Source organism: Loxodonta africana, chromosome 6 (genome assembly GCF_030014295.1).
Source record: "Loxodonta africana isolate mLoxAfr1 chromosome 6, mLoxAfr1.hap2, whole genome shotgun sequence".
In the NCBI taxonomy this organism is placed as follows: domain Eukaryota; kingdom Metazoa; phylum Chordata; class Mammalia; order Proboscidea; family Elephantidae; genus Loxodonta; species Loxodonta africana.
Genome location: NC_087347.1, coordinates 96,348,212 through 96,358,875, shown reverse-complemented (window position 1 = coordinate 96,358,875; position 10,664 = coordinate 96,348,212). Strand labels below are relative to the sequence as shown.

The 10,664-nt window shown below is 43.4% G+C and overlaps 1 pseudogene; it reads left to right on the top strand.

The window, feature by feature from the left end:
• Nucleotides 1-3,143: 3,143 nt before the first annotated feature.
• On the top strand, nucleotides 3,144-9,588 carry LOC135231590 (uncharacterized; annotated as a pseudogene).
• Nucleotides 9,589-10,664: the final 1,076 nt, after the last annotated feature.

Below are 10,664 nucleotides of genomic sequence, written 5' to 3'. Positions count from 1 at the left end.
TAAGCCACCCAATTTGTGGTACTTTGTTTCATCAGCCCTAGGAAACCATTACACAGGTTATCATCAAAAAAATTTCATGAATCCTATTTGCATGTGTCTTCACAAAGCACAGTCAAGTAACGCAGGTGAAATTAGTCACTGTCTTTATGAAGATTTGCTGTTTTCAATTCCCTGGCAAAACAGATTTATGGATCTCGTACTGAATTTCCCCTCATTATGTGGAAAGTGAGCTCAGGTTATTTTATTTGAGAATTCAAGAAAGAAGCATCTCAGATAGTTGAGAGAACTCGATGACCATTCTGTATAAAAGTTAAAGAAACAGGAAGAGAAAGAGGAAGAAGAGGAAAAGAGAGAACAGGAAGGAAGAGGAAGAAAAACTATATTACTGAGCTTGGTACCATTCTTTTACAAAAGTTCACTCGCACAATAAATTTCCCCCAATATGCACACTTCCAAGTCCAGTTTTGGATTCATGATACTAAGAGCAATCTGGCTACAATCTCTTTCTGATTTAATTTCCCAGAGCTCCCTTACATTAATCACTTCAGTCCTTTCAGTCTAATTAGCCCAACAAATTCCTATCTTCTGCCTTTATTCACAGACTCTCAGAGCTGGAGAATTCAGGTCATAGAGTCCAACTTGTCCACCAGATGCCTGAATTCTCTTGACATATCTTCGTTTGCTGAATGAAGAATAAGATATTGGGCTGAAATCTTACTTGATTGAACTGTCGCTAATTTTTCCCATAAACCCCTTACACAAAACTGCTCTGAGGGAAAAGTCAGAAAGAAGAAATAAGCACACTCTAGTTTAAACTCAAAGTTAACTTCTTCTCACTTATTAATTATATATTTTGAAATATTTAAACCTGATTACAAAACATTAAGTCTAGAGTTATCTCACTTTTGTTCTGTCCATCCGTCCATCTGTCTATACTATATTGATTTAGTCCCTACCCAAAAATATATGTAAAGTGTCTCTATAAGTAAGGTTATGAGTACTTTTTATTTTGTACCTTTGTTTGGCACTGGGGGGGCTTATTTGTATGTTATGCCAATTGAGTTAGATGTCCCCTGAGACCATGGTCCCCAGCCCTCTTGGCAGTAATCTTTACAGGAGTAGATCACTGTGCCTTTCTTCTACAGAGCCACTGGGTGGGTTTGAACAGACAACCTTTTAGTTAGCAGTCAAGTGCTTAACCATTGTGCCACCAGGTTCCTTGGAATGTTTATATACATGCTAACAGAACTGAGGTGACAGTTACTGTGATGCTTAGGATTATGTGTCAACTTGGCTGGGCCATGATTCTCGGTGTTTATATGTGACCATCCCCATGATGGGATCTGCTGTGAGTAGCCAAAAAGTTGAAAAGGAGCTTCCTTGGGCATGTAGCCTGCATCCAAGTATAAGTGGACATTCTGGCTTTTGTCCTCTCTGGATCCTGCAGCTGCCTCCAGTTCGTCTGACCACCGGTTCTTGGGACTTGAGCTAACAGCTTACCTGCTGATCCTGGGATTCATTGATCTTCACAGCCTGCGAATAAGAACCCTCCGCTCTGACCTGCTGATCTTGGGTTTACCAGCCCCTGCAGCTACGTGAAACAGGAGAAGGCTTTCAGTCTTGCCTGCTGATCTTCATCATCCTTCACAGCCTGTGACCAAGACCCCTGCTCTCCGACCTGCCAATCTTGGGTTCACCAGCCCCTGAAGCTACAGGAATCGGGAGAAGCCTCTATCGTGATCCAGGGACTTGGGACATTCCAGCCTCTATAATCACATGAGCTGTTTCCTTGATATAAATCCCTAACTCTCTCTGTATATTTATACACTTTACTGGTTTTGCTTCTCTAGAGAACCCAGCCTAAGACATTTGGTACCGAGAGTGGTTCTAGAGAAACAAAATTGTAAGGATGACTTTTCTAAATTGGTTCTCAAGTCTGAATAGTGTTAAAGATGTTGATGATTCTGCTTCTAGTAGTAAAGAGGGCTCTGTTAATCCATGGAGTGAGGTGGCAATTCAAATATGCAAAATATCACCAGGTATTGGTGAAAGGTGAGGCTGTGAGTGATGGTATATATGATAATTTTCTACAATTTTGTTATAATGAGAAGTATAAAAAATGGTTGGTTGACCCTACTTTCGCTAGACAACTGGTAAAAGAAAGAGATGTGTTCAGGGTTTCAGACTCAAAGCTCAAGTGCCACATAAACCACCTCAAAGTTTTCACTTGTGCTTTGAAAGAAGGCTTTGTTTCTTGTAGTAACAGAACTGATATTGCCAAAAACCAAATCAAGAGTTTCATTGTAAGAGTGGCTGAATTACAACACCAACTCAATTGCCAACCTCAAGATGTGTCTGAAGTTAAAGTGAGGGCATTGATTGGGAAGATATGGGAGCATGAAACTTGGGAAGGGAACATATTGACAGATAATCAGGAAGCTGGAAACACTGAGGCTCCAAATTCCCATTAAGTCACTCCTGCCAAAAAAACCACTCCCATCTGAAGAGATTATTTCATGTTTGTCTGCTACACCACCCTGCCCAGAAACACCATTAACCCCTCCACTCCCATCTCATAAGATTAGCCCTAGCCCAGCTGCCTCTAAAGAGCCCTTGCCTGAGTCATTGCCAGAGGCAGATGCTTTACAAGACAATACTGAATGTTTTCAAAATAATTCCACCCTACCAATTCTGGCTTCTAGAACTATAATTAGGCTTAAGTCCCAGAGATCTCCAAAAAGTGAAGTACAAAGTGTGACCCAGGAGTAAGAACGCTACACTCCAAAAGAACTGTTTAACTTTTCTAATATGTATAAATAGAAACCTGGGAAATATGTGTGCGAATGGCTATTAAAGGTGTGAGATAATGGTGCAAGGAACAAAAAGATGGATCAGTCTGAATTTATCGATATGGCTCCACTAAGAACAGATTCTTCATTCAATGTTTCAGCTCAAGAAGTTAGGAAAGGATCTAATAGTTTATTTGGTTGGGTTGCTGAAGCATGGATTTCTCAGTGGCCTACACTAAATCAAGCTGAAGTACCAGGCCTGTCTTTGTATATACTGTAGAAGAAGGTATCCAAAGGCTTAGGGAAATTGACATGCTAGACTGGATTTATCAGGTTAGACCCACAGAGCCACACATGGAATGCCCAGAGAACACACCTTTTGCACCAACAGTGAGGAACAAATTTGTGAAAGGAACGTCAGCATCCTTGAGGATTGCTGTGATTGCTATCTTATGTAAATCAGATTTGACAGTGGGAACTGCTGTAGCTGAATTAAGACACCTAACTACCATGTGGAAACCCTGGTGGCATAGTGGTTAAGTGCTACAGCTGCTAACCAAAGGGTCAGCAGTTCGAATCCACCAGGTGCTCCTCGGAAACTCTACGGGGCAGTTCTACTCTGTCCTATAGGTGTGCTATGAGTTGGAATCGACTTGATGGCACTGGGTTAGGTTTTGTTTTTTTTTTAACTATGATGTGGCTGACTGGACCCCATGATGATAGGGACCAAGTGGCAGTATTCAATCGACAAAATCAAGGTGGGTGTGGTTACAGTAATGGACAGCGGAGTCAAAGCAGTAATCAGAATAGTCTGACTCATACAGACTTATGGCTTGAGCTACTTAGTCATGGTGTCCCTAAGAGTGAAATAGATATGAAATCTACTAAATATTTATTTGCTGTGTACAAATGGATGAATTCTAGGTCAGGTGAGCAGCAGTCTAACTCAAATCGCCAGAATAGAGAGTCATGGTGCCTCAATCAATTCCCATACTTAAGTGAGGTTAAAGACCTACAATCCCTTGAATGAAAGGGAGGCCAAGTCCCCTTGAAGAAGGACTCCAAAACTCTGCCAACAATTTATACTGTTAATCTCTTTCCCAGCCTTCTCAAAGGGATTTACAGACTTTTACAAGAGTGGCTGTTCATTGGGGCAAAGGATGTAATCAGACTTTTCAGGGATTTCTGGATAATGGCTGTGAACTGACAATAATTCCAGGAGACCCAAAATGTCACTGTGGCCCACCAGTCAGAGTGGGGGTATATGGAGGTCAGGTTATTAATGGGGTCTTGGCTTATGTCCATCTCACAGTAGGCCCAGTGGGCTGCCAAACCCATCCTGCAGTGATTTTCCCTGTTCCAGAATGCGTAATTGTAACAGATGCACTCAGCAACTGGCAGAACCCCCACACTGGATTCCTGGCAAATGGAGTAAGGGCTATTATGGTAGGAAAAGCCAAGTGGAAGCCATTAGAACTGCTCCTACCTAGGAAAATAGTAAGTCAAAAGTAACACTGCATTCCTTGAGGGACTACAGAGATTACCGCCACCATCAAGGGCTTGAAGGATGCAGGGACAGTGATTCCCACCACATCCCCATTCAACTTGCCTTTTTGGCCTGTGCAAAAAAACAGATGGATCTTGGAGAATGAGAGCAGATTATCGAAAACTTAACCAGGTGGTGACGCCAATCACAGTTGCTGTTCCAGATGTAGTTTCATTGCTTGAGCAAATTAATACATCTCCTGGTACTTGGTATGCTGCTATTGATCTGGCTAATGCCTTTTCACCATACTTGTTTCAAAGGAGCACCAGAAGCAGTGTGCCTTCAGCTGACAAGGCCAGCAATACACCTTCACTTGCCTATCTCAGGGCTACATCAACTGTCTAGCCCTATGTCATAATTTAGTTCCCAGGGACCTTGATAACCTTTCCTTTCTACAAGACTTCACACTGGCCCATTACCTTGATGACATTATGCTTGTTTGACATAGGAAGGAAGAAGTGTCAATAACACTAGACTTATTAGTAAAACATTTGCGTGCTAGAGGGTGGGAAATTAATCCCACAAAAATTCAGGCACCTCCCACCTCACTTTAACTTCGTAGAGAATGGAAATTCCAGAACACTTAATTGTGCTCAGGAGGAATCTGTACATAGTCCAAGAGGCAATCGTTTGAACAGAACAAAGGGATGCTACATGGCTTAAAGTCAGGAAGGGTATGTGTCAGAATTGTATCCTTTCACCATACCTATTCAATCTGTATGCTGAGCAAATAATCCAAGAAGCTGAACTATATGAAGAAGAATGGGACATCAGGACTGGAGGAAGAGTCATTAACAACTTGTAATATGCACATGACACAACCTTGCTTGCTGAAAATGAAGGGGAATTCAAACACTTACTGATGAAGATCAAAGACCACAGCCTTCAGTATGGATTACACCCCAACATAAAGAAAACAGAAATTCTCACAACTGGACCAATAACCAACATCATGATAAACAGAAACGACTGAGTTTCTCAGGGATTTCATTTTACTTCAATCCACAATCAACACCCATGGAAGCAGCAGTCAAAAAAATCAAAAGACGCATTGCATTGGGCAGATCAGCTACAAAAGACCTCTTTAAAGTGTTGAAAAGCAAAGATGTGACCTTGAGGACTAAGGTGTGCCTGACCCAAGACATGGTGTTTTCAATCGCTTCATATGCACACGAAAGCTGAACAATGAATAAGGAAGAATGAATAAGAATTGATGTCCTCGAATTGTGTTGGCAAAGAATATTGAATGTGCCATGGACTGCCAAAAAGAAAAAAAAAACAAACAAATCTGTCTTGGAAGAAGTACAACTAGAATGCTCCTCAGAAACAAGGATGGTGAGACAGCGTCTCTGTCGTGGATTGAGTTATCTCCGCCAAAAAATATGTTTATTAACTTGGTTAGGCCATGATTCCCAGTATTCTGTGTTGTCCTCCATTTTGTGATTATAATTTTATGTTAAGAGAATTAGAGTGGGATTGTAACACCACCCTTGCTCAGGTCACCTCCCTGATCCAACATACATGGAGTCTCCCTGGGGTGAGGCCTGCACCACCTTTTATCTCTCAAGAGATAAAAGGAAAAGGAAACAAGCAGAGAGATGGGGACTTCATACCACCAAGAAAGCAGAACCAGGAGCAGAGTGCATCCTTTGGACCCGGGGTCCCTGCACTTGACAAGTTCCTTGACGACGGGAAGATTGAGGATAAGGGCCTTCTTCTAGAGACAACAGAGAGAGAAAGACTTCCCCTGGAGCCGACAGCTTGAATTTGGACTTGTAGCCTACTTTACTGTGAGGAAATAAATTTCTCTTTGTTAAAGCCATCCACTTGTGGTATTTCTGTTATAGCAGCACTAGATAGCCAAGACAGTCTCACATACTTTGGACATGTTATTAGAAAGGATCAGTCCCTGGAGAAGGACATAATGCTTAGTAAAATGGAGGGTCAGCGAAAAAGACCTTCAACCAGATGGATTGACACAGTGGCTGCAACAATGGGCTCAAGCATAGCGACAACTGTGAGAATGGCGCAGGACTGGGCAGTGTTTTGTTCCGTTTTATATAGGGTTACTATGAGTTGGAACCAACTGGATGGCACCTAACAACAGCAACCACTGCAGTGAAATTTCTAGGGGTCCAGTGGTGTGGAGCATGTTGAGGTATTCCTTCTAAAGTGAAAGGTAAGTTATTGCATCTGGCTGCTCCCACAACTAAAAAGGAGGCACAGCACCTAGTGGGTTGCTTTGGATTTTGGAGGCAACATATTTGTCTTTGGGGTGTGCTACTCCAGCCTATTTATAAAGTGACTCAAATAGCTGCTAGTTGTGCATGGGGCCCAAAACAAGAGAAGGCTTTGCAACAGGTTCAGGCTGCCATGGAAGCTGCTCTGCCTCTTGGGCCATATGACCTGGCTGATCCAATGGTGCTTGAAGTGTCCGTGGCAGATAGAGATGCTGTTTGAAGGCTTTGGCAGGCCCGCATTGGTGAATCGCAGTGCAGACCCTTAGAATTTTGGAGTAAAGCCCTGCCATCCTCTGCAGAGAACTACTTTCCTTTTGAGAAACAGCTTTTGGCTTGTTACTGGGCCTTAGTAGAGACACCAACTCACCATGCAACCTGAGTTGCCCATCATGAAGTGGGTGTTGTCTGACCCACAGAGTCATAAATTTGGACGTGGACAGCCGCGCTTGATCATCAAATGGAAGTGGAATATACAAGATTGGGCCCAAGCAGGATCTGAAGGCACAAGTACGTTGCATTAGGAAGTGGCCCAAATGCCAGTGGTCCCCACTCCTGTCACATAACCTTCCATCTCCCAGCTGGGGAGTTCCTTATGAACAGTTGTCTGAGGAAGAGAAAACTTGTGCCTAGTTTATAGATGGTTCTGAACGATATGCAGGCACCACTCAAAAGTGAGCAGTGGCAGCACTACAGCCTCTTTCTAAGTCCTCCCTGAAGGACAGTGGTGAAGGGAATTCCTCCCAATGGGCAGAACTTTGAGCAGTTTATCTGGGTGTTCACTTTGTTTGGAAGGAGAAATGGCCAGATGTGCGATTGTTTATGGATTCATGGGCTGTGGCTAACAGTTTGGCAGGATGGTCAGGGACTTGGAAGGAACATGATTGGAAAATCAGAGACAAGGATTTATGGAGAAGAGATTTATGGAGACAAGGATTTATGGGGACGACCTCTCAGAACGGGCCAAATAAGTGAAAATATTTGTGTCTCATGTGAATGCTCACCATAGGGTGACCTCAGCAGGGGATGATTTTAACAATCAAGTGGATAGGATGACACGTTCTGTGGAAACCAGTCATCCTATTTCCCCAGCTACTCCTGTCATTGCTCAATGGGCTCATGAGCAAAATGGCCATGGGGGCAGGGATGGAGGTTATACATGGGCCCAGCAACGTGGACTTCCACTCACCAAGGCTGGCTTGGCTACAGCCACAGCTGAGTGCCCAATCTGGCAGCAGCAGAGACCAACACTGAATCCCTGATATGGCACCATCTCTTGAGGTGATCAGCCAGCAACCTTGTGGCAAGTTGATTTCTTGGGCCACTTCCATCATAGAAAGGGCAGTGTTTTGTCCTTACTGGAATGGACACTTACTCTGGATATGGACTTGCCTTCCCTGCATGCAATGCTTCTGCCAAAACTACCATCTGAGGACTTACAGAATGCCTTATCCACCGTCATGGTATCCCACACAGCACTGCCTCTGATCAAAGGACTCACTTTACAGCAAACGAAGTGCTGCAATGGGCCCATGTTCATGGAATTCACTGCTCTTACCATGTTCCTTATCATCCTGAAGCAGCTAACTTCATATAATGTTGGAATGGCCCCCTAAAGACACAATTATGGCACCAGCTAGGTGGCAATATCCTGCAAGGTTGGGGCAATGTTCTCCAGGAGGTTGTATATGCTCTATACCAGCATTCAGTATATGGTACTGTTTCTCCCATAGCCAGGATTCATGGGTCCAGGAACCAAGGGGTGGAAATGGGAGTGGCACCACTCACTATTATCCCTAGTGACCCACTCCAAGATTTTTGCTTCCTGTCCTCGTGACCTTATGCTCTGCATGTCTAGAGGTCTTAGTTCCAAAGGGACGAATGCTCCCACCTGGAGGCACATCACCGATTCCATTGAACTGAGAGCTAAAAATGCCACCTGGCCACTTTGGGCTCCTTATGCCTCTGGATCAACAAGCAAAGAAGAGAGTTACCATACTGGCTGGCGTGATCGATCCTGATTACCAGAGGAAATGAATTGATATTACATAACGGAGGTAAAGAAGAGTATGTCTAGAATGCAGGAGATCCCTTAGGGTATCTCTTAGCACTACCATACCCTGTTATTAAAGTTAGTGGAAAACCATGGCAACCCAATTCTGACATGACTACTAACGGCCCAGACCCTTCAGGAGTGACGGTTTGGGTCACCCCACCAAGCAAAGAGCCACCACCAGCTGTGGTGCTTGCTGAGGTCAAATGGAATACGAATGGGTGGTGGAAGAAGGGAGTTCTAAATATCAGTTATGGCCACGTGGTTGGTTGCAGAAATGAAGACTGCAGCTGTTATGAGTATTTCTGTTTCATATGTGTGCATCAGATATTTTTGTTTTCTTCACTTATAAAATATAGGATGTCAATGGGGCTAGTACATTTTCAGTTATAAGTGTGTTAGTTGTATCGTGTTAGGAGCAGGTATGACTTTGTAATTGTCTTTATTCAGAGATTATGTATGGTTTGGGGAGGTGTGTACAGGTGCCAAGTTGACAACGGATGAACTGTGATGGTTAAGATTGTGTCAACTTGGCTGGGCCATGATTCTGTGTTTATATGTGATCACCCCCATGATAGAATCTGCTGACCCTATAGGACAGAGGAGAACTGCCCCAAAAGGTTTCCAAGGAGTGGCTGGTAGATTTTAACTGCCAACCTTTAGGTTAGCAGCTGAGCTCTTAACTACTGTGCCAGTTGAAAGGGAGTTTCCTTGGGTGTCTAGCCTGGATCCAAATATAAGTAGACATTCTGGCTTTTTACCTGTCTGAGTCCTGCAGCTGCCTCCTGTTCATCTGACCACCCGTCCTTGAGACTGGAGCTAGCAGTTTACCTGCTGATCCTGGGATTGGTCACTCTTCACAGCCTGTGAGCAACAATCTGCTCTCCAACCTGCTGGTATTGGGTTCACCAGCCCCTGCAGCTACGTGAATCAGGAGAAGCCTTTCGATCTTGCCTGCTGATCTTCATTGACCTTCATAGCCTGTGACCAAGAGCCCTGCTCACTGACCTGCCGATCTTGGGTTCACCAGCCCCTGGGGCTATTAGAATCAGGAGAAGCTTCTATAATCTCGTTAGCCATTTCCTTGATATAAATCTCTTTCTCTAAATACATATATTTATACGCTTTACTGGTTTTGCTTCTCTAGAGAACCCAGCCTAAGACAGTTAGTTATAAAATTTTGCAACAGGAAAAAAACAGAATGTACTTTCAATGTAAAAACTGGGTGTAGTGTATTTTATCTAATAAATTCCTACTGAAAACTACTCAATGAAAACCAAAAAAACTCACTACTGTCAAGTTTATTCTGACTCATAGTGACCCTAAAGGACAGAGCAGAATTCCCCCAAAAGGTTTCCAAGAAGCAGCTGGTAGATTCGAACCACCAACCTTTCGGTTAGCAGCTGAGCTCTTAACCACTGTGCCAGCAGAGCTCCCCTGGAATGCATTAGAAAGTTCAAAAGTAAATTAGCATAGAGTTTTAGCCTTGTAGGTATTATATTGATACATGTAAGCTGGGCTTATGAAAAATGTCTTTGTTGTTATATCTAGCTACAAGGATATTTTTATAGGCAGTCATTTTGATGTCACCCCTCTGACAATGTCACTTCGTATGGTCTGCACCCCTACCCCCTCCCCTGCGTTCCCCTAATGATGACACTGAGTATTACTGATTATTATATATTGGTAGCCTATATACTCCCCTTCTCAAGGAAATGCTCAATATACCCAAGGACAGCCTCGGTCCAAAGATAACACTCTTCAGCTTTACATATAGTTCGATAGCCATAGGCAAGATTTTGAATTTCCTTCCATACCCTTTTCTCCCTTGATTAATAAACCAAACCTATTATCCTCGAGTTGATTCCTACTCATAGTGACCCTATAGGACAGAGTAGAACTGCCTCGTAGAGTTTCCAGGGCTATAAATCTTTATGGAAGCAGACTGCCACACCTCTCTCCACAGAGTGCCTGGAGGCTTTGAGCCACCAACCTTTTGATTATCAGCTGAGCTCTTAACCACTGCACCACCAGGGCTC